At 41.5% G+C, this 14,619-nt stretch overlaps 1 protein-coding gene and 1 pseudogene across 2 annotated transcripts in view; both read left to right on the top strand.

Annotated features, from left to right (window-relative positions):
* COX6C (cytochrome c oxidase subunit 6C) overlaps positions 1-14,619 on the top strand; it is a 161,035-nt gene that overhangs the window by 117,945 nt on the left and 28,471 nt on the right. The gene's annotated exons all lie outside the window — the stretch shown is intronic.
* On the top strand, positions 3,445-5,179 carry LOC704585 (EF-hand calcium-binding domain-containing protein 14 pseudogene; annotated as a pseudogene). The gene has a single exon (XR_003732648.2). The product of XR_003732648.2 is annotated as an EF-hand calcium-binding domain-containing protein 14 pseudogene (transcript).

The following is a 14,619-nucleotide window of genomic DNA, read 5'->3' as shown; positions in this document are numbered from 1 at the left end:
CCTAAAAAAAAAGTGACTTTGTTTTTAAATTAAATTTTTATTTTTATAGATCTAGGGGGTACAAGTGCAGCTTTCTTACATGCATATATTTCATAGCGGTGAAGTCTAAGCTTTTAGTATACCCATCACCCAAGTAGTGATATGGTAACCAATAGGCAATTTTTCAGCCCTCACCCTGCTCCCACCTTCCTACCTTTCAGAGTCTCCAGTGTCTGTTATTTCATTCTGTATGTCCATGTGTACTCCTTGTTTAGCGCCCACTTATGAGTGATAACATGTGGTATTTTACTTTCTGTTTCTGAGTTAATTTATTTAGGATAATGGCCTCCAGTTCCATTCATATTCCTGCAAAAGACATGTTTTCATTCTTTTTATGGTATTCCATGGTACATAGATACCACATTTTCTTTACCCTATCCTTCGTTGAGGACACTTAGGCTGATTCCACATTTTTGTTATTGTGAATAGTTCTGTGATAAAATATGAGTGCAAGTATCTTTTTAATATAATTTTTTTTCCCTTTGGGAACATACCGAGTAGTAGAATTGCTGGATCTAATGGTAATTCTATTTTTAGTTCTTTGAGAAATCTCCATACTGTTTTCCATAAAGGTTGAACTAATTTACATTCCCACCAACAGTGTATAAGCATTCCCTTCATTCCTTTTCTCCACATCCTTGCCAATATCTGTTGTTTTTTTCTTTATTTTTTACTTTTTTTTTTGGAAACAGTGTCTCTCTCTGTCATCTAGGCTGGAGTATGGTGGCGCGATCATAACTGTCTGCAGCCTCAAACTCCTGGGCTCAAGCAATCCTCCCAGGATCATCGCAGCCTCCTGAGTAGCTGGGACTACAGGCATGTGGTTTTAATTTGCATTTCTCTAATAATTAAGGAAACATTGACTTTGAAGACTTTTTTTTATCCTCTAGTAAAATGTTATTTGAAAAGACAATGCTTATAGGTATAATTTTGTATTGTTGGTCATATAAGAATTGATTAGCCACTTGAACTCTCAAAGTACGAAGTGAGAAAGTCAGTCTTTTAAATGTGGAAGTTATTTTTTGAATGATCTCTAAGACCCCTTTTAATGGCATGGGAACTTAAATGTATGTTGTGTATGTGTGCATACATGCATGTGTGTCAGGATGGGTTTCACATCTGAACTTTGCCATCCAAATATGCTTACACATATCCTCGTGGTATTGTTGTTCATGGGTGATGAACAATGTGGATACTTTGTAGCTTCTTTTTTACTTTTTAAAAAATAGTCTTATTGGCCGGGTGTGGTGGCTCACACCTGTAATCCAAGCACTCTGAGAGGCCAAGGCGGGCACATCATGAGGTCAAGAGATCAAGATCACCCTGGCCAACACGGTGAAACCCCGTCTCTACTAAAAATACAAAAATTAGCTGGGCTTGGTGGTGCATGCCTGTAGTCCCAGCTACTCAGGAGGCTGAGGCAGGAGAATCACTTGTACCCAGGAGGCAGAGGTTGCAGTGAGCCGGGATCGTGCCACTGCACCCTGGCTTAGCAACAGAGTGAGATTCAGTCTCAAAAAAAAAAAAAAAAAAAGTCGTAGTCTTATTATATGCTATAATTGGTACTTACGTCCAGATAGGTCAAGCTCTACCACTGTAATTAACCCTGAAATCTAAGTGGTTTAAAATCACAAGGAGGCCGGGCACAGTGGCTCACGCCTCTAATGCCAACACTTTGAGAGGCTGAGGCAGGTGAATCACCTAAGGTCAGGAGTTCAAGACCAGCCTGGCCAATGTGGCCATACCCCATCTCTACTAAATAATACAAAAATTAGCCCGGCTTGGTGGTGGGTGCCTGTAATCCAAGCTACTTTGGAGGCTGAGGCAGGAGAATCACTTGAACCTGGGAGGCAGAGGTTGCAGTGAGCCAAGATCACACCATTGCACTCCAGCCTGGCCGACAGAGCAAGACTCCGTCTCAAAAAAAAAAAAAAAAAAAAAATCACAAAGTGTTTGTTTCCTATCACAGTCTTAGTGGGTCAGTCATCTCTCTTCCGTGGCTCTCCTTCAAGCAGTGACTTAAATTTCTAGGCTCCTTCTGTCTGTGAGGTCACCATCCTAAAACTATGACCTTTGGGTCACTGTGGAAGGGGAAGGAAATTGAGGCAATCGCACAGTGGTGGAAGGGGGAAGGGAACATTTTATGGCAGGCCTGGAAATAGCATATATTATTCCACATCCTATTGTCCAGGATTCAGTGACATTCCCCTAACGCAGTTGCACAAGAGGCTGGGAAATGTAGAAATCTGGTATACCTAAGGAAAATGAAATGGAGTTTGGGGAACACATAGCATTGTCTCTGCCTCAGTGGAAAGGCAACTTCTTGGACAGAAAAGTGAAGAGGTACAAACTACAACTATGTTGTGACTAGCTACAGTTTCATACAAAATGTAAAATGTCCCTAATTCAGTATGTACTCTCCCTCTTCTACATAAGGGATTATTAGGGCTTAGCAGGTTCCAGATTGCAGTAGATCTAGTCTTAGAGCCAGTGGTCAAAGGAGAATGGGATTACTAAATTGTCTTCATATTCCAATAATTGAATGGCACCCAGGTACTACTTCTATGGATTCTTAATGTTTTACCTTTATCTTCAAGAATTCGTAGATCATCTTCCTGTATCCTCAGTGCATGTTAAGATTACTAAACTTGGCCAGGCACGGTGGCTCATGTCTACAATCCCAGCACTTTGGGAGGCCAAGGTGGGTGGATCACTTGAGGCCAGAAGTTCAAGACCAGCTTTGCCAAAATGGTGAAACTCCATCTCTATTAGAAGACCCAATCCAAAAAAATATTTGCTGGGCCTGGTGACTCCCACCTGTAATTCCAGCTACTCGGGAGGTCAAGGCATAAGAATCACTTGGGGGGCTGGAGCGATGGCCTGGGTCTGGAGCCCGCCATGTCCCCAAGGCCCAGACAGCGGGTCGGGGGTCTAGTAGGCGCAGGACTGGCTTCTCTCAGGCCGACCCTTCGAGCCAGGCTCCGGATTTTCCTCGGCCTCGGGCCTCCTTCATGTTCAGGACGGAGGCCGGAGAACAGTGATCATCACACACCCCATCCGGCTTCCTGGGCCGGGCATTTTCTCTGCGGCCAAGCAGTGTTGGGATTGTAGCTGCTGGGAGCCCCCTCCTGCCGCCACCTGTCCTGCAGGAAGGGACTGACGCGTTCCCACGTTCTTGCTCTGCACCTCCCCACTCTCTTCCCATTCAGGAACAAGTTTCTCTTCCTTCCCCATTGGAAATCCTCCCCCGGAGGTCCAAAACACCTATTTTAAGTGTGCCCTTCCTCAGCTCCTGGAGCACCCTTAGAAGTATTGCCTACTTATCTGGGCTGAGAATCCTTCATTTTTGAGTTGGCTTTTTTTTCGCCCTTTGGAAGATAAAAGTCCCTTTCCACCCTCTACTAACACTCTGCGCCCAAGGCCTTATCCTTTGGGGTCACCAGCTTCTTGGCCATTTCTATGTGATTTCCCCCACCCATCTGAGTTCCAGTTTCCTCTGGGCTCCAATCTCCAGTCCCTGGCGGATCTGGTCAGTCCTACCCCTAGGTGGGAGTGACCAGGGGGCTCTGGCCCAGGATCCCCAACCCTGGAAGGCAGCTCCAAGGCAGGAAGAGAATTGGGCATTGGGTAGGAACCTGGCAGCTTAGGAGTCAGGGCTCCACTCACCCCACACAAAAAGATGAAAAAGCGCAAAGAGCTCAATGAATTGATTGGTTTGGCTGGGGACAGCCGGAGAAAGAAGCCCAAGAAAGGCCCAAGCAGTCACCATCTGCTTCGCACTGAGCCTCCTGACTCAGACTCTGAGTCCAGCTCCAAAGAGGAAGAGGAATTTGGTGTGGTTGGAAGTCGCTGTCACTTTGCCAAGGGAAACTATTTACGATGCTGCAAGATCTGTTATCCGCTCTGTGGTTTTGTCATCCTTGCTGCCTGTGTTGTGGCCTGTGTTGGCTCGGCGTGGATGCAGGTTGCTCTCAAGGAGGATCTGGAAGCCCTCAAGGAAAAATTTCGAATAGTGGAATCTAATCAGAAAAGCTCATTCCAAGAAATCCCCAAACTTAATGAAGAACTACTCAGCAAGCAAAAACAACTTGAGAAGATTGAATCTGGAGAGATGGGTTTGAACAAAGTCTGGATAAACATCACAGAAAAGAATAAGCAGATTTCTCTGTTGACTTCTGCAGTGAACCACCTCAAAGCCAATATTAAGTCAGCTGCAGACTTGATTAGCCTGCCTACTACTGTAGAGGGACTTCAGAAGAGCGTAGCTTCCACTGGCAATACTTTAAACAGTGTCCATCTTGCTGTGGAAGCACTACAGAAAACTGTGGGTGAACACAAGAAAACGATGGGATTACTGCAGAGTGATATGAATCAGCACTTCTTGAAGGAGACTCCTGGAAGCAACCAGATCATTCCATCACCTTCAACCACATCAGAACTTGACAATAAAACCCACAGTGAGAATTTGAAACAGATGGGTGATAGATCTGCCTCTCTGAAAAGAGTGTCTTTGGATCAAGTCACCAACAAAACAGATACGGTAAAAATCCAAAGAATAAAGAAAGAAGATAGTTCAAATTCTCAGGTATCCAAGCTAAGAGAGAAACTCCAGATGATCAGTGCTTGTACAAACAAACCTGAAAGCAACAGGCCTCCAGCGACCGCCGATGAAGAGCAAGTACAGAGTTTCACATCAAAGCCATCAGCATTGCCAAAATTTTCACAGTTTCTTGGAGATCCAGTTGAGAAAGTTGCCCAACTAAGACTTGTCTCTCTACTAGGAGTTTCCAGCATTGAAGATCTTCAGGATTTATTCCACAAGACTGGCTAGGATGTGGATGGGAAGCTGACCTACCAGGAAATCTGGACCTCCCTAGGTTCTGCTATGCCAGAACCAGAGAGCTTGAGAGCATTTGATTTTGATGGAGATGGGAGATACTCATTTCTGGAGCTAAGGGTAGCTTTAGGTATCTAGCCTCATCAGGCATATTTTAGAAATGGACTGCCTAATATCTACTTACCTAACAACAAAACAACCCTTACTTACCCATCAGTCCTCTAGTCCTCCAAACTACTGTAGCAGATACTTTGCCACCTTTTAACTTGTTTGAAGAAGCCATATAAAAGTTATTTTTTTAAAGAAAGAAAAAAAAAAGAATCACTTGAACCCGGGAGGCGAAGATTGCAGTGAGCTAAGATCCTGCCACTGCACTCCAGCCTGGGTGACAGAGTGAGACTCTGTCTCCAAAAAAAAAAAAATTACCAGACTTACAGGAAGCACAATAAGCACCACATGTGTTTCTTATCATGTAGAGGACTAAACTGGAAATTATATGATGTAGGTTTGTTTGCCTACCTTTAATTTTCCACTATATAAGAATAGGATTGGTCTATAAAAACATAAGAAGTATTTGTGGACTTCTTGTACTGGACATCATGAAGTAACTAACATCAGACCTTCCCTCCTGCCATAAACAACTATTAAACTAAACAAAATGTACAAAACAATTTCTTTTGGGCATGGGATAAGGCACAGTGCACGACTATAATCCTTGAGAGAAAAGGAGCTCAGAATGAGAATTTTACATTCAACCTTGGGGGGCAATTTTCCAAACCACTTTCAGAGAATTGGAATAGATAAATAAATTGGAGTTTGGGCCTGCAAAGGTTACTGGAAATTACAGGACAGGGTAGGTAGATAGAAAAGAGTGACAAAGAAGGAGCCCCAGGAATCCACATAGGAGTTTCCTTTGGGCTCTTGGCCAAATGGTAAACTGCATATGTGCTTGGCAAGATTCTGTAAGCTATACCAGCAAAAAACAGCTGAAGGAGCTGAAAACCAAACCTAGATTTCAGAAGCTGCACAAAGCTATGAAGACATTGGAGTTCTGATCCACTCAAGAGTGGAGATACCATGTTGAGACACCAAAAAGACCATGCCCTAGGTGTAAGGACCATGCCATATGAGTAAGAGCCAAATCCCAGAACTAAGGAAAACCGGAAATAGACTCACCATAGAGGCCTAAAATAAACCTCAACAGAATCAAAGTGATCTACCAGTAATTTAACTTTCTTTCAGAAAAATATTTGGCACTCTTCAGTGGAAGATAACAAAATCCGGAATTTTTCTATGCCCAGCATAAGATTTTTTAAATTGCTGAACATGTAAAGCAGCAGAGGAAAAACTGACCCATTATTAAGAGAAAAGGTGGTCAACTGAAGAGACTTACAGATGACCAAGATTTTGGAATTAACGCAGAAGGAGTTTAAACTCATAAATGTTTTAAAATTTAAAAGATCTTTCTCCTGTTGAACCTTATATGAGACCAAAGCCCTGCCTGGCAGCTTGACTGTAACCTTATGAGCGAGCTTGACCCAGAGTCATCTAGCTAAGACAGCTAAACCACATGCAGATTTCTGACCTACCAGATACCATGAGACAATAAATTACAATACGTAAAGGAAAAGATTGAAGAAATGGCAAAAGAGATGGATGAAATTACAACAGAAAAAGAGAAACTCGACTGGGTGTGGTGGCTCACGTCTGTAATCTCAGCACTTTGGGAGGCCAAGGGGAGGGATAGCCTGAGCTCAGGAGTTTGTGATCAGCCTGGGCAACATGGTGAACCCCATCTCTACTACAAATACAAAAAACAAATTAGCCAGGCGTGGCAGCGTGCGCCTGTAGTCCCAACTACTCAGGAGGCTGAGGCAGGAGAATCACTTGAACCCATAAGGCAGAGGTTGCAGTGAGCTGAGATCGTGCCACTGCACTCCAATCTGGGCAACAGAGTGAGATTTCATCTCAGAAAAAAGAAAAGAAAAGAAAAAGAAAAAGAGAAACTCTAAAAAGAATTAAATGAAAATTCTAAAACGGAAAAATATGGTAATCTGACGTGAAGAATCCAGGGCATGGGCTTCCCAGCAGATGGACACAGCTGAAAAGGGGATGAGGAAACTTAAAGACAGGCTAATGGAAATTATCCAAATTAAAGCACAGAGAGAAAATAAAAGGAGGAAAACAGGACAGAGTTATAGAGAACAATGGGATAATATAAAATAATCTGCCAGGTGGGGTGGCTCAAGCCTGTAATCCCAGCACTTTGGGAGGCTGAGACGGGCAGATCACGAGGTCAGGAGATCGAGACCATCCTGGCTAACACGATGAAACCCCGTCTCTACTAAAAAAATACAAAAAACTAGCTGGGCGAGATGGCGGGCGCCTGTGGTCCCAGCTACTCCAGAGGCTGAGGCAGGAGAATGGCGTAAACCCGGGAGGCGGAGCTTGCAGTGAGCTGAGATCCGGCCACTGCACTCCAGCCTGGGCGACAGAGCCAGACTCAGTCTCAAAAAATAAAATAAAATAAAATAAAATATCTAACAGGTATAATGGAGAGAGAACGGGGTAGAAAAAATATTTGAAGATAAAATGCCCTCAATTTGTCCACATTTTATGAAAGATATCAACCTACATGTCCAAGAAATTCAGAGAACCCCAAGCAGATAAATTATTTGAAGACCACACCTAGGCTCATTGTAGTCAAAGTGCTATAAACCAAAGATAAAGAGAAAATCTTAACTGCATCCAAAGGAAAAATACATAGTACATTTTAAGGTCTAACAATAAAAATGATGGCTAATTTTTTATAGGCAACAATGAAAACTAGAATGAAAAGACATCTTTAAAGTGATGAGGCTGAGCGCAGTGGCTCCTACCTGAGGTCAGGAGTTCGAGACCAGCCTGGCCAACATGGTGAAACGCCACCTCTACTAAAAATACAAAAATCAGCTGGTTGTCATGGTGGACACCTGTAATTCCAGCTACTCAGGAGGCTGAGGCATGAGAATCTCTTGAACCTGGGAGGTGGAGGTCGAGGTGAGCTGAGATCATGTCACTGCACTCCAGCCTGGGCAACAGAGTGAGACTCAGTCTCAATAAATGAATAAATAAATGAAGTGATGAAAGAAGAAAAGAATTTGTCTAGTTGGAATTCTATATCCAGTGAAAATATTCTTCAAAATTGAGGGCCTTCACTTCACCTTCCTCTTCCTCTTTGTCAGAGCCAAGAATTAGGCTGGCACAATCAGTGGGGCCAGGGTCAAGAATTTAGCTGGCAGGTTTGGCAGAGACAGGTTTAGGAAGATGGCCTGTATAGTTAGGAGATTGATTACATATGGGGATTGCCAAAAAGTATATTGAGGATAAGAGGAGCTAGGTTTTCAGTGTTGGAGAAATTACAAATATGGTAACAGAGGATGCTAGAATAAATCTTGTGGTGTTGGATTGGTATTCAAACTATTGGTGTGAATTATTTGAAATTATATAATTTCAAATTATCTTACTACAAAATACTTAATAATTGTTGATAAGTACAGATATTTATTAACTTTACAGTGGAGAAATAAGGCACATGCCATCTTTTTAAAAATTGTGGTAAAATCCAAATAATTAAAATTTATTTATTTATTTATTTATTTATTTATTTATTTATTTTGAGACGGAGTCTCTCTCTATTGCCTGGCTGGAGTGCAGTGGCGTGATCTCGACTCACTGCAAGCTCCACCTCCTGGGTTCACGCAGTTCTCCTGCCTCAGCCTCCCCAGTAGCTGGGACTACAGGCACCTGACACCACGCCCGGCTAATATTTTTTGTATTTTTAGTAGAGATGGGGTTTCACCACGTTGACCAGGATGATCTCGATCTTTTGACCTTGTGATCTGCCCACCTCGGCCTCCCAAAGTGCTGGAAATACAGGCGGGAGCCACTGCGCTGGCCAAAATTTACCATTTTGACCATTTTCAGTGTATGTTCAGTGGCATTAAGTACACTCACAACAATGTGCAACATTGTGCAACAATCAAGACTATCTCTCTCCAAAACCTTTTTGCCTTCCCAAACTGATATTCTGTACTCATTAAGCAACAACTACCCATTCTCCCTTTCCCCCAGACCCTGGCAGCTACCATTCTACTTTCTGTCTTTATGAGTTTGACTACTTTAGGTACCTCATATAAGTGGAATCATACTGTATTTGTGTTTTTGTGACTTATTTCACTTAGCATTATGTCCTCCAGTTTCATCCATGTTGTAGAATTTCCTGTTTTTAAAGGCTGAATAATATTCTGTCATATGTATATATCACATTTTGTTTATCAGTCATACATTGATGGTAACTTGGGTTGCTTCCATCTTTTGACTATTGAGAATAGGCTGCTATGAACATGGGTGTAGAAGTAACTGAGTCTCTGCTTCCAATTCTTTGAGGTATATATGGAATTGCAGGATCATATGTAATTCTGTTTAATTTTTTGAGGAACTGCCATATTATTTTCCACAGTGGCCGCACCATTTTATATTCCCACCAGCAGAGCAAAGGGTTCAAATTTCTCCACATCCTTAACACTTATTTTCTGTTTTGTTGTTTGTTTGTTAATTTTTTATAATAGTCATCCTAATGGGTGTGAAGTGGCATCTCATTGTGGTTTTGATTTGCATTTCCCTAATGATTAGTGATGTTGAACCTCTTGTGTTTGTTGGTGTCTGTATATCTTCTTGGATAAATGTCTATTCAAATTCTTTGCCTGTTTGCTGCTGCTGCTGCTGCTGCTGCTGCTGCTGCTGCTGGTCCTTCTTCTTCTTCTTCTTCTTCTTCTTCTTCTTCTTCTTCTTCTTCCTCTTCCTCTTCCTCTTCCTCTTCCTCTTCCTCTTCTTCTTCTTCCTCTTCCTCTTCTTCTTCTTCTTCTTTCTTCTTCTTCTTCTTCCTCTTCTTCTTCCTCTTCCTCTTCCTCTTCCTCTTCTTCTTCTTCTTCCTCTTCCTCTTCTTCCTCTTCCTCCTCTTCTTCCTCTTCCTCCTCTTCTTCCTCTTCCTCCTCTTCTTCCTCTTCTTCCTCTTCTTCCTCTTCTTCCTCCTCCTCCTCCTCCTCTTTTTTTTTTTTTTTTAAATAAACCAGTACTCGCTCCTTATGTTGCCCAGGATGGAGAGGCTTTTCACTACAACCATAGTGTACTGCAGCCTTGAACTCCTGGGCTCAAGCAATCCTCCCATCTCAGCTGGGACTACAGATGTGCACCACCATGCCAGACCCCTTTGCTCATTTGCAAATTGGAGCTGCTGTTGTTGTTGTTGAGTTGTAGGAATTCTTTATAAATTCTGAATATCAGATATGTGATTTGCAAATTTTTTCTACCATTCTGCAAGTTGTCTTTCACTTTATTGATATAGTCCAATTGCCTTTTTTTTTTTTTTTTTTTGACAGAGTCTTACTCTGCAACCAAGGCTGGAGTGCTATGGTGTTATCTCAGCTTACTGCAACCTCTGCCTCCCAGGTTCAAGCGATTCTCCTGCCTCAGCCTCCTGAGTAGCTGGGATTATAAGTATGCACCAATGTTGACCAGGCTGGTCTCGAACTTCTGACCTCAAGTGATCCACCTTCCTTGGCCTCCAAAAGTGCTATGATTACAGGCGTGAGTCACTGCATCTGGCCAGTTGCTCTAATTTTTTTTGTTGCTTCCTGTTCCTTTAATGTCATAGCTAAAAGATTATTGCCAAATACAACATCATGAAGCTTTTTACTCTGTGTTTTTTTCCTGAGAATTTTATAGTTTAGCTCTTACCTTTAAGTCTCTGATCCATTTTAAGTTCATTTTTATGTATGTAAGGTACGGGTCCAATGTCAGTGTTTTGCATGTGGATATCCAGTTTTCCAACACCTTTTGTTAAGAAGACTGTTCTTTTTTCCATTGAATGATCTTGGCACCCTTGTTAAAAATCATTTGCTCATATAGACAGATTATTTCTGGGTTCTGTATTGTATTCCATTGGTCTACATGTATTTCTTCATGCTAGTACCACATTGTTTTGATTACTGTAGCTTTGTAGTAAGTTTTGAAATCAGGAAATGTAATTCCTCCAACTTTGTTCTTCTTAGTTAAGATTGTATTGGCTATCCAAGGGCCTGTATTATCTTAATCAAATAATAAAAGTTAACATCACCTGTATTGAGGACAATTGATATTGTATGCTGATATGGTTTGACTGTGTTACATGCTGATATAGCTTGGCATATGATATGGTTTGGCTATGTCCCCACCCAAATCTCATCTTGAATTGTAATCCCCATACTCCTCATGTGTCTAGGGAGAGACCTGGAGGGAGGTAATTGGATCATGGGAGCATTTCCCCTATGCTGTTCTAGTGATAGTGATCTCTCCCAAGATCTGATGGTTTTATAAGGGGCTCTCTCCCCTTTACTCCCCACTCTTCTCTCTCCTGCCACCATGTGAAGAACCTCCTTGCTTCCCCTTCAATTGTTAAGTTTCCTGAGGCCTCCCCAGCCATGTGGAACTGTGAGTCAATTAGACCTCTTTCCTTTATAAATAACCAGTCTTGGGTATTTCTTTATAGCTGTGTGAAAACAGACTAGTACACATGTCTGCTGACATGATGCACTGAGAAGAACACAGAATCATTTCTGTGGTATTCCTGCCAAAAACAAAACAAAACTACACACAAAAAAAGAATAACCTATCTTGAATAATGAGGATATATCAGACAAATCCAAACTAAATGATATTTTACAAAGTAATTGGTATGTGTTCCTGGAAACTATCAAGGTGATGAAAGACAAAAAAAAAAGGGAATTCATCCAGATTGAAGGAAATTAAAGATATATGATAACTAGATGTGACGTGTGATTAGATGCTAGACTTATAAAGATCACTCTTGGGTAGTACAGCCATTATGAAAAATACAATGGAAGTTCCTCAAAAAACTAAAAATAGAACTACCACATGATCCAGCAATCCCACTCCAGGTATATATCCAAAGGAAATAAAATTAATATGTCCAAGAGAGATATCTACTCCCCCATGTTCATTACAGCATATTCACAATAGCCGAGATATGGAATCAACCTGTGTCCATCAACAGATGAATGGATAAAGAAAATGTGGCATATATATACAATGGAGTACTATTCAGCCTTAAAAAAGAAGAAATCTTGTCATTTGCGACAATATAGATTGACCCAGAGGGCACTGTGCTAAGTAAAATGAGTCAGACAAGAAAGACAAATATCGTGTGATCTCACTTACATGTGGAATCTGAAAAAGTTGAACTCATAGACAAAGAGTGGAATAGTGATTACCAGGGTCTGGGGAAGGGTGGAATGGGAAGATGTAGGTCAAAGGGCACAAAGTTTGAATTAGACAAGAGGAATACATTCTGGAAATCTATTGTACAGCATGGTGACTATAGTGAATAATAATGTATTGTACTTGAAAACTGCTAAGCATAGATATTAAATGTTCTCACCTCAAAAAAAGTATGTGAGCTAATTAGCTTGATTTAATTATTTCACAAAAGATATGTTGAAACATGTTGTACAATGTAAATATGTACAATTTTTATTTTTCAATTACATCTTAATAAAGCTGGGGAAGGGGATGAAGAACATTATCAAGACAAAGTGAAATTTGAGTGGAACCTGTGGATTAGATGATAATACTGTATCAGTATGCATTCCCTGAATTGGGGTCATTATATCTACAATCTATTTTTAAACAATTTAAAAATTATCTGTGGGTCTGACTGGGTGTAGTGACTCATGTCTATGATCCCAACACTTTGGGAGACCAAGGTTTGAGGATTGCTTGAGGCCAGGAGTTTGAAACCATCCTGGGCAACATAGTGAGACATCATTGCCACAGAATTTTTTTAAAAAAGTATGGGCCAGGTGTGGTGGCTCACGCCTGTAATCCTAGCACTTTGGGAGGTCGAGGCAGGCGGATCACGAGGCCAGGAGATTGAGACCACCCTGGCTAACACAGTGAAACCCCATCTCTACTAAAAACACACAAAAAATTAGCTGGGCATGGTGGCGGATGCCTGTAGTCCCAGTTACTCGGGAGGCTGAGGCAGAGGAATTGCTTGAACCCAGGTGGCCAAGGTTACAGTGAGCTGAGATTGCGCCATTGCACTCCAGCCTGGACAACAGAGCAAGATGCTATCTCAAAAAAAAAAAAAAAAATTATGTACCAGGTGTGGTGGTTCATGCCTGTCATCCCAACACTTTGGGAGGCTGAAGAAGGCAGATTGCTTGAGCTCAGGAGTTTGAGACCAGCCTGGGAAACATGGCAAAACCTCATCTCTACAAAGAATACAACAATTAGCCAAGCATGGTGGTGCATGCCTGTGATCCCAGCTACTTAGGAGGCTAAGGTAGGAGGATTGCTTGAGCCCAGGAGGTCGAGGCTGCTATGATCCAAGATCATGCCACTGCACTCCAGCCTGGGTGACAGAGTGAGACCCTGTCTCAAAAACAGAAAAAAAAAAAAAAAAAAAAAAAAAGATGTGGTGTGTGTAGTGGTCTAAGTATATCCACATATACAAAGAGACAGAGAGATTGATTAAGCAAATGTGGCCAAATGTTAACAATTAAATGTTACCAGCTGAAACGAGTACTTGGGAGTTGTTGGTGCTATTGCAGTTTTTCTGTAAGCTTAAAATTAGTTCAAAGTAAAAAGTTTAAAAACCAGAAAAATGAAGGCCAAATATAGACATTTTTCAGACAAACAAAAGCTGAGAGAATCTGTTGGTAATAGATCTGCACTGCAGAAAATACTAAGGAAGTTCCCAGGGTTTAAGAGAAATGATCCCAGATGGCAGCCTGCATCTGCAGGAAGGAAGAAGAGTGCTAGAAACGGTAAGATTTCTAAACGACACTTTCAGACTGTAATTCAATATGGTGGATTAAGTACATGTGTTTAGCTCCTCTCCCTCCCAGCTCCAAAAAAGAACTGTAAAGTCTAAAGTTACAAATCCACAAAAATAAATAGAAGGCATCAGTTGATTAAGAGATTTCAACATCTGCAGGGTTTGGGTGGGAAAAAATATATTTTAAAAAGTAAAAATAAAAAATAAAAGGATTTCAACAAATTTCTGGAGACTGAAAGTGAATAATGGAGTAAGTGTGGGGGAAGCAGGGAGAAGGAAACCTCACTTAAAGAACGTATGATGGATACTATTGCTGAGGAAACCGTACAGCTGCCCCTCAGAAGCCTGGGGAGGCTCAGGATTCAGAAATTCCAGGTCCTGCAGAGATAGCAAAACACGGGGCTGAAAACAGAGGAGTTACTGGAAAGTCTGTAGGCAGAACATTCAACTCAAACATATCTCAGCAGAGAATGCCTCACTCTTCCTAAATATAGACAGAGAGACAGAATGAGAGTGAGAGAGGAGAGATTGATTGACCTATTGATTTACAAAAGAAATGAAAAAAAGTGTCTGGTGAAAGACCGGACAGTGAAAGTGTGAGTTAGTGCCCAGTTCAGTGCATAGCCCCCTCATTCTGTTTTTTAAGATCCGAAGACTAATGGCTGCTCCCTATCTGCTCATCTGAAGTGACTCCTGTCAGGTGGCAAGCCCTGCCATGACATATAACTGATAATTAGTTTTTACATTGCCTCATTCTTAAATGTAGGTGGGCATGATAAACAGAAGTGTGGAGTATTAAGGAAAAAGACCCAGATGTATGCAAACAAAAACTACTCCCTAGGAAACATAGTTGATTCAAGGAAAA

The sequence above is a fragment of the Macaca mulatta genome, chromosome 8 (assembly GCF_049350105.2).
Source record: "Macaca mulatta isolate MMU2019108-1 chromosome 8, T2T-MMU8v2.0, whole genome shotgun sequence".
In the NCBI taxonomy this organism is placed as follows: domain Eukaryota; kingdom Metazoa; phylum Chordata; class Mammalia; order Primates; family Cercopithecidae; genus Macaca; species Macaca mulatta.
The sequence above is the reverse complement of the archived record's forward strand: the minus strand, read 5'-3'. Positions and strand labels throughout refer to the sequence as shown.